The 14,092-nt window shown below is 40.4% G+C and overlaps 1 protein-coding gene across 1 annotated transcript in view; it reads right to left on the bottom strand.

Annotated features, from left to right (window-relative positions):
- LOC149789817 (uncharacterized) overlaps positions 1-14,092 on the bottom strand; it is an 89,539-nt gene that overhangs the window by 74,645 nt on the left and 802 nt on the right. The gene's annotated exons all lie outside the window — the stretch shown is intronic.

Below are 14,092 nucleotides of genomic sequence, written 5' to 3' on the forward strand. Positions count from 1 at the left end.
GTATTTCATTTTTAATTCTCCATGTGCCCCAACTCTCGTCCGGACTAGTAAACTCGGCTATGTTTTCCTTATATTTTACGTCAATATAAAATGAATCAATCGCAACTCTAACCGCGGTGTCGGGAAATCTATTTATCATCGAGAATAAATTGATAGCGGCGTAACCCAGCATAGATGCCCTCAAATGCGGGTATGCTGGGCTGTCTCCATCGCTGTAAGTAACAACTGTACCCAACCTTGTTCCATTGGACAAGAAAGCTGTTTTACAGTTCACGTATTTATTTTTCGCCACTGCGTCCTTGATTACAAAATCATATTCTGCGTCATCTATAATCAGCCGTGAGCAATATCGTTTGTAATCGCAGTTTTTTCCACCTTGTGTGAACTTACCAATTATTCTTCTACCGAGATCTGTTGCCTCTCTGTTTCGTTGGTTGAATATCTTTTTGGACCATTCGATGATATATTCCTCGTTGGCATCAATGTGTTTTCTGGACTCGTCAATTATGCTATCTAGACGCTCCGGCTCTGGTAACCAGACTTCAGTCTGCGCTCGATATGATATAATCGCGTCACTGACAATCAACGAAACTAGCATTTTACAATCAATCATATACCGTAGCAGCGCTATTGGCAGCCACTTCTTTTCAGACATGTGTCTACCGATCCAAATATAGCAACAGCGATGAAGTCCTGCCGCGAATTCAAATGATACTATGCGAGCGAATCCGGTTAAATCAAAATCAGGCAGTGGTCCATTAATAGCAACACGAGTCATTTCATGTCTGGGGTGTCCAAATCGTTTAAAGTACTCAGCGGCGGATCCATACCCGAGAAAACTCGCTGGATAACAGGCAACCATATCAACGGAAATCATAGCGTCGCGGTTGTATTCAGTGTTCCATAGTCCACCGTGATAGTATTCCAAACAACTGGATTGTACATCCGGTAGAAATTCCTTGCGCGTTGGGCTCCACGCATTTTTCCTTGCTGCAACATGAGCCGCAACCGATGGAATCGTAAAACAATTTGTTAGCAGTTGTTCATCATGCTCTTCAAATTCCATGGCGGTTTTTTTCATCTTGTTGTGAAACGCTTCAGTGCGATATAATTCACCGTTTGGTCTTACAAACTGATCAAAGGTATCCGCATCGTTTTCAGCGCTGCGAAGTAACCACACTGATACAGGGTCGTTTTTGCACAAGCAGGCAATAGCATCAAATAGTTTCCTCTCCGCGAGAAAACCGTCCTTGGAGAATTGTTCTCCCAGGAATTCCCCCGGGATATACTTTACTGTTCTATCCCGTGGAAATACTGTGATCGCGGGCGTCCACGCGTGTTCGTTATGATCAATAATTTTGATTGGGGCTCCCTTTGATTTGTACTTTGCTTCGTATAATACTTCACCGGTTATCGTTGTAATGGTTATTGGAAATCTCAACGACGTTTCTAATCTCGCTATGTCGCTGATGGTTGCTCCACGCTTGCGCACTGTCTCCTCCCACTGGTTGATTTTGCTACGCCGTAGATCAGTCAATTTGTTTCCTCGACATGCATTTGTAAAATGCTCTATTATTCGTTCTGCTATACAATTTATCCCCGTTGACTGTTCATCGGCGCTAGTTTTCCGATATCAGGTTTCTTATTTAACGGGTATATTCCATAAACAACTGCTGTTTCAGGATACGCTCGTTCATAGTATGGTTTGTCAATTCCGGTTAACATCCCCGGCTTGGAGTCGCGGCTAACAATAACTGTTTTCTTGTCGCTGAGAACTGGTTCAAATTTATCACGTGTGATCCAATTACCTGATTCCACCCGGACAATGAATTTTACTCTGAAAAAATACTTTTTACCGTCAAGTTGTGATATTATCGTTGCTGCGCGTTTGTCGTTCATGGTAGCATCAACAACGCCATCAATTCGAAATGTTGACCAACTATGAGATGCACCATCACGCTTGAATTCATTGATACAATCACAGATTTTATTTAACAGGGTTCTATCGTTTATTAACGCTTTTGGTGCGCCCTTGAGGGCTCTATCGAGATTGAATTTAATATTTTTCCAGGGCTTAATTGCTGCTAATTTCTTGAACTCCTCCTCCATATAATTAAAACAAGTATTTAAATGAAAGAATATAGTATAATGAATCACTGCAAATGGTTGATGATTGGGTCGACAACCCCGTGCAATAAATCATGTAGAGGTGAATTCTGCGGGTATCATTTACAAAGCGTTCGTAATGGTTCTCTTGGCCCCCTCCCGTGCTTGGTTTGCCACGTTGGTGTAAGAGGAAAATCGCAGTTGTGTATCAATTGTGGCGGAAAGCGATACAGAGAGTTAAAACGTTATTACGACAAGCGAATAAAAAACGCCGTCATTGACCCCACCGCTGACTCCATCAAGGACAAAATCATCAAAACTCCTCAGGACTACATTGAAAGGTTTATAATTAAACCAAATAATGAATTAGACAAGTAGTATTATTATACAAATGGACCAAGAATTTCAGCCGCATCATGTGCTTGTTAATTACGAGGCATCTCGCGACGGTGTTGTTCAAAACCGTAGACTAAAAAAACCAGTTGGTACCGTAAATAATCACGGGTATTTGACATTTGGTGCCGGGAAAAAAAGCTATTACGTTCATAGAATAATCTATGAAGCGTTTAACGGACCAATCGAGGACGGTCTCGTTATTGATCACATTGATGGATGCCCTCAAAATAACAGACTATGTAATCTAAGAGCTGTTACACCTAGTCAAAATAATAAAAAAGGCCAAACTGGTAAGTTCTCAAAGCAAGCAAGGGGGGTCAAATCGTTTGATACATCAACGCACGAGGAAAAAATATTTCAGTCGATGAATGAGGCAGGAAAATATTTCGACACTTGTAGAGCCTCGGTACGATTTGTTGCAGAACGAGTATATCAAACAGCGATCTCAAAAAAGACTGGGCACAGAATTCGATTTTCATATATAACATCAAAGGGGGATAACTCGTGATGGTATATCACCGAGTGACGAAGTTACCGACAGTGTGAACGCTACAGTCTATTACAATTAATAAATTGCCTGTTCCGGAAGAAAACTGATGGAATAAATTGTCTTTACAAACAACTGTAATATTCTGTTTTATGTTTCATCGAAGTATTTAGTGTTGTTTAAACGCTATTGATGGCGTCTTTAAGTAATTTAACGAAATACAATAACACACCTTGTGACCGACGCGGTTGTACTAGTCACCTTATATATAAGATGACTCGTTATAAGCCTGGGGCTTTCGAAAGCCAATTCAACTAATCGAAACTAACCCACGCTCTTGACCCGGGCGTGTGGTTGTCTTTTGTTCACAATCATGCAACCGGGTTAATTTAATTGGGTTGCTTTTGATTGGTTGAATTGGCCGTAGAGTTCCGCCCCGCCGTTTTATGTTTGTGCTGCCTTGTGCCGTCCCATCATCCATCAATCATTTCATTGTAAATATATCCATCCTTAATTAAGTACATGTAGTGATGTCCCCCCAAGCATATCTTCTGGGCGGTCTACGATGACGTTTGTCACCCTAGGCCTCCCTCCCGGAGATGTATGTTTTGGGGTTCCCTTGGGCTCAGATGGATGCGAAGGCGCCCAAGGGGTTCCAAGATGTGTTGTTGATGAATGTCCTTAATTAAGTAACCGATGGGCCTCTCTGACGTCATAGGGCGCCAGCGGGGTTGCCAAACGGGTCTTTTATGTATGTGCCGTCCAATCATAATGCTCTCTGTTAACACGAAGATGCGGTGGCAACTTTATGTTATACGAGTCCATAATCACGCACATATTTCTTTTCTCTAGGCAGTAAAGATGTTAACTGTGCCTAGAGTTCATTTTGTAAAACATTTTTTTTTTATATTAGAAATAAAGATGTTTATAAGAATATGAATATCAAAGACATCAATAACATTTTAACTGAAATTTCAAAATTAATAAATCAAGGAATTGTATTATCTGATAAGCTTGATAACCAAAAAATATTGTCCGATTATGAAATTATTAACGAGCAATCAAAGAAAGGTCGATATACCACGTGAGTATTCTTTTATAAAGCGATTACAATATACGATCAATGAAAACCTGTATGGCAATGACGTAAATGCATTTATTGGATTGTTTACTACCGTTGAAAAAATACGACGAAAACTCGGAGAGGCTTTTGAACGGCGTCGAGAAATCTCTAATAAAATTAAAAACATCAGGAAGATTCTAGACGAAGACGCTGCGGAGGAGAGAACTCTCTCAATTGAAATCACCGATTATACTCATTGAAGTTACTTGTGTGTACAAGTAAAAAAAAAATAAAACGTTAAAACAAAATTTTTTTTTTGCCATCAGCGAAGTCATATACGTGTGCAGGTATATTTCTACATAGGATTTTCTCCTCTAAGAATTCTTATCAATCTGGATTTTCCTATACAACTATGTGCTTACTGAATTAACTGTTCGTGGTCGCAGATAATTACTGCGACACCGCCGTTTTCACGTAGTTGCTGATATTGCTGTGGTGTTAGCAAGAATCTATCATCACCGTGTTCAGCAACCACTAGTTTAAAACCCTCCCCGTGATTATTTTTGAAGCATTCCCGGATTGCGTCGTATAGTTTGACTTTGTCGTTGATGGATACTTTGACCTGGTAGTACATTATTAAATAACTTAGTACTTAATTGCAATGACGTGTTGGGGGTTTGTATTATAAAATTAGAAGAATTTTATTTATAATAAATGGTAGGTGAATCACTTACAACGAGATTAGCACGTGAAAGACTAGCAGCGCTTAAAAAGTTTATACCGTTACGAGACAGAGTGAGAGAGAAACTTCAAACGCGGCAACAAATGCAAACTGATTTTGCTGTTGGAAGTGAACAGTTATTTGCCCCGGTAACTAAAGCGACTAAGGATGTTACAGCGGCAACAGAACGAGCAATATATGGAGATATTCCTAAGGAGGGCGAGCGACGAGAAGTGCCTCTTCTTCCTGTACTTAAAAAGATAGCAGCAGAGACCGAACAAACAAAAAAGTCTCTGGAAACACTTCCCGTGGATATAACAACTACTGGACAGCAACAACGACAAAAAGAACGAGTACTAGAAGAACTACGACGACAAGGTGATACTGAAGAAGAGGAAGGAGACGTTACTATAAAAAAAATGTATTCACCACAAAGTATATTTACACACGATGTATACAATAAAATTAAAAGTTTAGATGTCACTGAATTAGCTAAATTCACCGCGCTGAATTTTTCACCTGATCTAAGAGAAAACGCTGTAAACAAAATGTATAAAGAGTATATAAAAAATGACAAGAATTGGATAAAAAAGTATACCTGGCAAAACGTGACAAATTTAAAATCACAAAAAATATCCGCAATGATTTCGAGGATTTTAAAGAGATGGTATTGAGTAGAGTGGATAAAGAAAAGTCAACTGGATTTCTTGGTAAATGGGACACAACTAAAGAAACAACTGGAGATGGATATTTAGGCAGCGGCTTAGTTGGAAACGCTAGTGTTACTTGTCCTGGTAATGTTCTCAGTGATATATCACGGTTAGAAGTACTTATCGGAGGGAAACGAGCCAGAAATAATTCCAGAGAAATTATTAATGAAGCCGCTGATATTTGCAGGCGGCTATTTGCCGGCGGCGTAATGGGTATTGATATATATCGAATGCTCATAAACGAACTCGTGGATGGTTTTGATGACCACGGTCATCACAGCGATTGATCAATCACTGGTGATCACAATCACTAATTGGAAAACATTAACATGATAATAATAAGACGATCATACACTACAACCATGATAAACCAGTACTCGTCTACGTGGTAAACTCGCGATTGCCTGTTTACCGCGCGTACTATGGAGATGGTCTCGGTAATACCATTGCGGGGTTATTTACAAGAATGGCTCCAAAAGTAGCGCCGTTAGCCAAACAATTAGGAATGAAGGCTATTGATGTTATTCGTGATAGAGGTATTAGTGCTATTGGAGATGTTGCCGGAAGGGCGTTTTCTGCTGCACGAGATAAACTAGCATCGTTGGTGAGAAAAAGAAAACAGAAACCACCGGTGATGCCATCAACGACAATGATGCCTGCAAATGTCAGTAAAGTAATAAATAACGCCGTGGAAGAAAAACTAGAGTCATTGGCGGCTCAGTCATTGATGACGACCCCGTCGTTGGCGGCTCAGTCATCCACCGATGCAACAACCAGCGCTATCATGAACGCGATAGCGGGAAGTGGCCTTAAACAAAATTCAAAGAATTTACGACGAAAACGACGTTGATGAAAATCGTAGATTTTCCACTCAAAGAGTTTCGCAATTGAAAACACCAACATGAATAATAATAAAAATGTTTAAACGAAGAGCCGATCCGGCGTTTGATATGGATGCCCCAGTGGATAAGGATGATTCCGTCCGTGATTGTCAATATTATTCCTATCAACCACCACAAGCCGACCTACGATCGCGAATTGAACTTCAAGTCCAAGATACCAGTAAATACTTTTTGCCGTGTGAAGCGTTTATCGAAATTGAGGGAGAACTCGTGACAAATGTTGCCGCTAATACACCATACGCAGATGACCATCGTGTTCGAGTTGGCTTCGTCAACAACGGTATCATGGCGTTATTTGAGAGCGCCAGATATCTTATTGACGGGCGAGAAATTGAATCAATAGAAAGCGAGGTTGATGTTGCAACAACGATAATTGGGTTAGCGAGATACTCGGATGATTATACAAGATCGGCGGGCCCATCAATGATGTTCGCAAAGGATACCACTAATAACGCTGATCATCTTCAGTACATTAACGTGCTGACGAAAGAAAATACCGCAGTTGACCAGGCCGAAGCAGCCAATCCAGATCGCAGAGCAAAACCAGGCGCTGATTTCACTGTTATAAAAAGTACTAACGATAATTTTAATCTAGGATTCGCAACACGAGTAGGGATGTTGCAAGGACCACGCCGACAGTTTTCATGCGCGATTCCACTCCATCACATATTCGGATTTTATAGAAATGTCAGAAAAGTTATCTATGGGGCTAAGCATACAATCGTGCTAGCGCGAACGGGCGATGATAACAATGCAATATGGCGTGCTGCTGGCGTCGATAACGGTAAAGTCGTTTTAACTAAAACAGCATTGTGGATGCCGGTGTTGACTCCATCAGTTACCACGGAGGCACGATTGTTATCATTTATGGACGGGGGGGAAATCGTTGTTGAGTTGGCTAGCGGTAACAACTGATGCTAAAGAGGATAATGTTGCTGATACATTTACATGGCACTTGGCATCAAAACAAGGCGTTTCGGCCCCACGTCATATATTTATAGCGCTACAGAATAGGAATCGATTGGGTAATCAAGAACGCAGCCATATGATATTTGATCAATTAGGAGTCAGGGATGTTTCGCTGAGAATAAACGGACAACAGGAACCATCCAGGATATACAGCTTAATTACGGTGACAACCATATTGCACGTGTGTATCATCGATTGCTGTCATATATGGGTCGTGATCAAAACGTCGACACTGGTTTGCAAATATCACAACTTGATTTTAAAAACCTGTATCCGATTTATTATTTTTCGTTGGAACATCTTGATTTAACGAGACAATCCGTCGTTGATATACACTTCCGAGCTCGTATAGCCCCGTGTGGTGCCGATTATAGAGCGGTTGCTGTCATTCTCAGCGATAAATCAATGCTGCTAGAAGGTGTTGGTGGACGAATGAGAATCGTTGATGCGCCAGTGGAAAACATGTAATTGAAAACACAAACGCGTTTACAATAAAATGTCGTATAGTGTTGTCGGCGTTACACTAACTGATGGTCAAGTCAAAAAAATACGATCAAAGTCGGCTAAACAATGCGGGACCACAATAACGCTGAAGCCGTCGCAGATGGCAGGTGGTAATCATAAGATATCGTTGACGGCGCGTCAAATAAAACATTTCAATGATGCAATGAAAAATAAAAAGGGTATTCAAATAGATTTTTCATCCGCAGCGATTAAAAACATGGAAAAGACCGGTGGGATATTTCCGCTGTTAGCTGCGATTCCAGCGTTGATTGCCGCGGCCGCACCAGCAGTGGCTAAGGCGGCGGCGTTGGGGGCCGTTGGTACCGCGGCGGGGATGGCATTGAAAAAGGCAACCGGAAGAGGCTATAAAAAAAAGAAACAAGGACGAGCCGTGGCCGGAAAGGGTCTAAGACTACCGGGAACCCCGTATTCATGGTATTCGGGAAAGGGTCTAAGACTACCGGGAACCGTTTATTAACGCAAGAGTCTATGACTCCTATGTCTAATTTTGATTTAATAGATGCCGCCGACGTGTTAGCGATAAAAAACTTCAGAGGTGTTTTTATGAGGGATCAATTACCGGCGGCACCAAGGAATATTGAAACCGGCATAATTAACCTCGATAAATCCTCCGGAGCGGGAACTCATTGGGTTGCGTACGCGATTGATCCGCGTGCGATCGTCTATTTTGATTCATACGGGTTAGCCCCGCCGAACGAGTTCATGCGGTATATCCGGGCGTGTTCAGCCCCGGTTTTTTATTCCACGCTGCCAACACAGCAATTAAGTGACCCACCGATATGTGGCCGGGAGGTATTGAACGTACTCGCGGCGATTTCATCATCGCGGAAACCACCTCATGTGGTTGTAAACGAATACACTAGTGGGGTCGTAGAGGCCCGGCGGGTTAATTAAGAACACTGTTTTTTTTTACAATAACGATGATTGATATTTGGGGACGACCTATTTCGGCGCTGAAAGAATCCACGGAAACGCCCGCCACCGATGACATAAAAAACTAATCGAGGATGAAATCGCTGAAACATTGAACCTAACCAGTGTTGACCCGGGCGAAATAGTTGTATTTCAAGACCGCCAGGGTAAATTAAAATCCAGTAATGTGTCACTCGACGATGTTTTAATACGACAGCGTGATGCCGCCGAGAACGCTTTCGCGCTGTATTGCAGCGACGGACGACTCAAACCGGGTGAATCCATCTTGACGATAACGGATAGGGTAACATTAATCCAAGACGGTTTTATAAGGTTAGATAGAGTGACGACCGAACTTGACGCGCAGGTGAAAAAATCTGTCACCGAGGTGAAAAAATCTGTCACCGATATACAACTCACTACCGCTAGTTTTTTTGGGACCCCGACGGTAACCGAACCGAATATTGCAGGGATAATAAATACTATTTCGGAGTTTACAACGCTGTCGGGCCAATTTTACACGTTACGAAAAAATGTTAACAGGATCGATGACAACTTTGATAAATTCTTTGGTAAAAAAAATACCAAGCTGGATGAGATTACAACAACTATAAATGATATCACTGCGTATGGACAGGAAATAAAAACAATCAAAACTGATGTTGAAGCGAACAAGAATAATGTAGACGCGCATACAGGGGAAATAAGAACGATCAAAACTGATATTGCAGCGAACAAAAAAAGTATAGACGCGTATAGAGGGGAAATAAAAACAATCAAAACTGATGTTGCAGCGAACAAAAAAAGTATAGACGCGTATGGAGGGGAAATAAGAACAATCAAAACTGATGTTGCAGCGAACAAAAAAAGTATAGACGCGAATGGACAGGAAATAGGAACGATCAAAACTGATGTTGCAGCGAACAAAAAAAGTATAGACGCGAATGGACAGGAAATAGGAACGATCAAAACTGATGTTGCAGCGAACAAAAAAGTATAGACGCGAATGGACAGGAAATAGGAACGATCAAAACTGATGTTGCAGCGAACAAAAAAAGTATAGACGCGAATGGACGGAGAATAGAAACAATCAAAACTGATGTTGTAGCGAACAAAAGGAATATAGACGCGAATGGACAGGAAATAAAAACAATCAAAACTGATGTTGCAGCGAACAAAAGGAATATAGACGCGAATGGACAGGAAATAAAAACAATCGAAACTGATGTTGCAGCGATCATAAATAATGTAGACGCGCATGGACGGAGAATAGAAACAATCGGCGTTAGTGTTGCATCGATCATAAATAATGTAGACGCGCATGGACGGAGAATAGAAACAATCGGCGTTAGTGTTGCATCGATCATAAATAATGTAGACGCGCATGGACGGAGAATAGAAACAATCGGCGTTAGTGTTGCATCGATGGGCACACATGGACAGGAAATAAAAACAGTCAAAACTGATATTACAGCGATCAGGACTAGTATGGACACACATGGACAGGAAATAAAAACAGTCAAAACTGATATTGCAGAGATTAAAGACAGACTACCGAGAATGACAGAGCAACTCGAAAAAATGAAAACACCTCATGGGAGCATCGGCAATAGCGTATACACGGTTCAACACGGATCATTCGATTGGACTCCTACGCATAATACAGTAAATATCACCGCAACTGTTAAGGGCATTTATCGATTGACATTGATTTCAGCGATGCAGTTCAGTATATCATCGTCGAGTTCATCCGGGTTTAACAACACAATATCAACAATCGTTGACAAAAATGCAACCGAACGGTTTATAATTAGAGCCGTTGATAGCGGTCTATTTAGGACAAACATTACATGGTATGTGGAATTTGTAGTGGATCTAAGTAAGTAATTGAAAACAATAGTTCTTTTAAAATAAAAATGACCACCAAGGTAATTGAATCAGAGGTATCACCAACGTCACATCAATATCGATTCGACACCGTAAAAGAGTTCTCCGCGAACTTGAAAACGCTTTCCGAACAATACCGCGCAAAAATAAAAAAATACCGCCGAAAAATAACCGCCATCGACGTGGCCGTGTACTCGGTGTCCGGTATAGTAGCTGGTACCGGTGTCATTTTATCCACGGTGACCATGATGGCCCCGATCGCTGTTCCAATCACTATCTCCGCGGCGACAACAATTGCTGGAGTCGCCAACGCAATCACTAGAAAGATATCATCGTGTTCTCAGAAAAAACTCAACGAGTATACAGTAAAACATCAAATAGTATCCGACGCGTACTCGAAATTATCCGGGTTGATCTCGTTGTCGATTGATAATTCGTTCATATCCGATGTTGAATTCTCCACGATGGTCCAGTTGTATGGCTCCGCGATGTCAAAAATCGAAAATTTTCAACTGGAAGCCGGAAACCACGTCGCTGAAACCACTTCAATGGGCTTAAAAATTCTCCTGAAAACAAGCAGGTTGTTAATATTCGGTGTTGAAATTAAACACTAAAAACAGCGAATAATAATAATGTCGCTGAACCCCGAAGGGTTTCAATTACTTCAACGGATCGCGGAGAACACCACTCCGGTACAAACAAGTATGATATCCATAACGTCAACGAAACCCGAATTCAGTGTGAACTTCCCATCATCGGTTCCAGTAAAGGAAATAGCACTGACAAAATTGCGAGTATATCACAGTTGGCCTAATATCCGAGCGGACGCATTTAACGGACAACAACCTAATAACTCGCTGGTTTTTGCATGGACAAATAAACCCGATGGAACCCCAGACTGGAAGGAGGTTACAATACCAACTGGGTCATACCAAATAGAACAAATCAATAAAGAATTTCAACGCAGGATAAAATCGATCACAGGAAAAGAATCAAAAATCGCTATTACGGTTCATGAACCGACGTTATCGTCGACGATTGAAATAAGCACACCGGGGTATATGGTTGATATTTATAACAGTTCAATAAGAACCATGCTAGGATGGCCTAAGAATCCACCTCATGAAATCTCCGCGGACTTGCACACGAATGCGCAATCGTATCATGAAATTAATCCCAGTTATCGAGATGATTTGTCTATTATAAAAAACACGTTATTACCCAGCAGGTTTATATTTCAAGACAGGAATACCATGCAATGGTATTTTCCGTATAAGGAAACTCCTGAATCGTCCGCCGTGGTCACAGTTAGTTTAAATGATATCACTGGTGCGTTTGCCGAGATTAATCGTAATTACCAATCACAACTAGAACAGCTACGGAAAACAAAAGCACGAAAACACGTTGAGGTGTTAAATCAACTTATATCAGACATGGAATATATTAATGAACGAATCGTTAAGACAACATCTGCTAACAGCGATGATAATAAACAAAAATTCCTAACCGAGTATAATATCACAGAAGCCGATTTACCCGATTTTCAAGTTTCCAGGATACAACGCACCAGAACTAAGAAAATCTCTTAATGATTTTCTCGCCCCATCAACTATCCTCAGACACGATAACGGAGATGATGGTAGGCATATTGCTCCATACAACGTAAATATTACGTCTGTGATAGCAATCAATCTAGTGTGTGATGTTATCGAATGGAGTTACCAGGTGAATACCAAGCAATCAAATCAGGCTCAACAAGGGTATATCCTTTATTCATTTTCACCAACAGCCCCTCCGGGATTTTTAATCGTTGAGAGTCCAATTAATCCGGTCTATATGCGATGCCATAATCGGTTTTTAACAAGAATTAATTTCAGACTTACCGATCAGTCAAATAACCTAACTGATCTACAAGAGGAGGAGTTAGTGATCACTCTGTTTGTAAGATCATTGTAAATAGCCACTTAGCAGCAGAAGGGGCGATGACATCAACGCGGTCGTCGCGCTTTTTTACCGGACGCTGACGACACTGGGATCGGCGCGCAGAAAGTATTAATTAAACTAAATGACGTTCGATTTACCCCCCGACGACGACGTCGTTTTTTTTTACCAGGCGCTGACGATGCTGGATCCGCTGAGTGCAGAAGGTATTAATTAAACCAAATGACGTTTGGACAAAATGTCTGATTCGCCTCTTCTGCTGCTGTATTTCGTTTAGGTTTATTTTATTTACATAAAGTTATTCCCCACATTTTCAAACATTTTTTTTGCCACCACACAGCATTATTATGATAGTTGTCCAGTTTGGGGTGAAGGGTAACAAACAATGCTGTCATCTAGCTTGAATACAATTATTCTTGTCCTTTATGAAAATTAAACAATATATGTTTCGCATCAGAAAACTAAATTGCCCCAGTAACATATTGCAATGTTTTTGGGTAATTAGAAGCTTACGTTTTCCTTATGTAATGTGACACGAGTACAGTGTCAATTATTATTTCACAATTTTCAATGCACACAGAAACAGATTATTTTAGACAAAAATGTAACAAGATGAAAAAGTTTAAAAAGTATAGATGATTTCCCTCTATATCCAACTACACATTTCATTGAATAAAAAGGGGAAGGGGCAGAATAAACGTCATAGTCTTAGAAAAAAATGTACAAAATTTGCTCATTCCATTCATTAATTTCAAATTTAAAACCTCCCTGACATCATCATAGCACTACACAGGATCTTCCTTACTAATAAGGCCTAATACGTAAGTGGTCGAGTCCATATTTTACCAGACAAATGACATATTGTTCGCCATCTTAGACAAATAATTTCTTTTGTTTTCGTAACTTTGGGAATTTTATTCTTTTAGTACATGCTCATACAAATCCACTTTTTTTTTCCTTTTTGCTCAATTCTTGTTACAAATGATGTTAGAAATATTAAAACTAAGCATTCATAATTTTGGAAGTTTTTCTTGCGAACGGAAACCCGGAAAGGACAGTGAGTAGCTGTCTGATTGTTGGCAACATCTTCCGCTGTGTTTTAAAAACAGTTTTGTTCACTGACAGTTGTTGTGCTAAAAATTTCCAATTACGAAAATTTGATCAATAGAAAATATAAATAAATATGAATTCGTTTTTAAAATAAGGAAGCATTTGTAGACATTGTTAACATGTAAGCATGGTTAAACAATATAAATGAATATTCTTGGTAAATGATTCTAAAAGCGTGTCAAGAAAGACCGTTTACAGAACAAGTGAAGACATCAACGGCCATCTTTGTAATCCAGATTAAGCCAGACTGAATGGCACGCGCTAGGAAAGAAAGCGACATCTGGTGGATAAACTAGATACAAAATGTCGTCCTTCAGCAGTTGATAAATTTTGTCTACCAAAACTGTGTTATTTTTATTTACA

This window comes from Sinohyriopsis cumingii, chromosome 10, assembly GCF_028554795.1.
Source record: "Sinohyriopsis cumingii isolate HCF-2022 chromosome 10, ASM2855479v2, whole genome shotgun sequence".
NCBI classification, from domain to species: Eukaryota; Metazoa; Mollusca; class Bivalvia; order Unionida; family Unionidae; genus Sinohyriopsis; species Sinohyriopsis cumingii.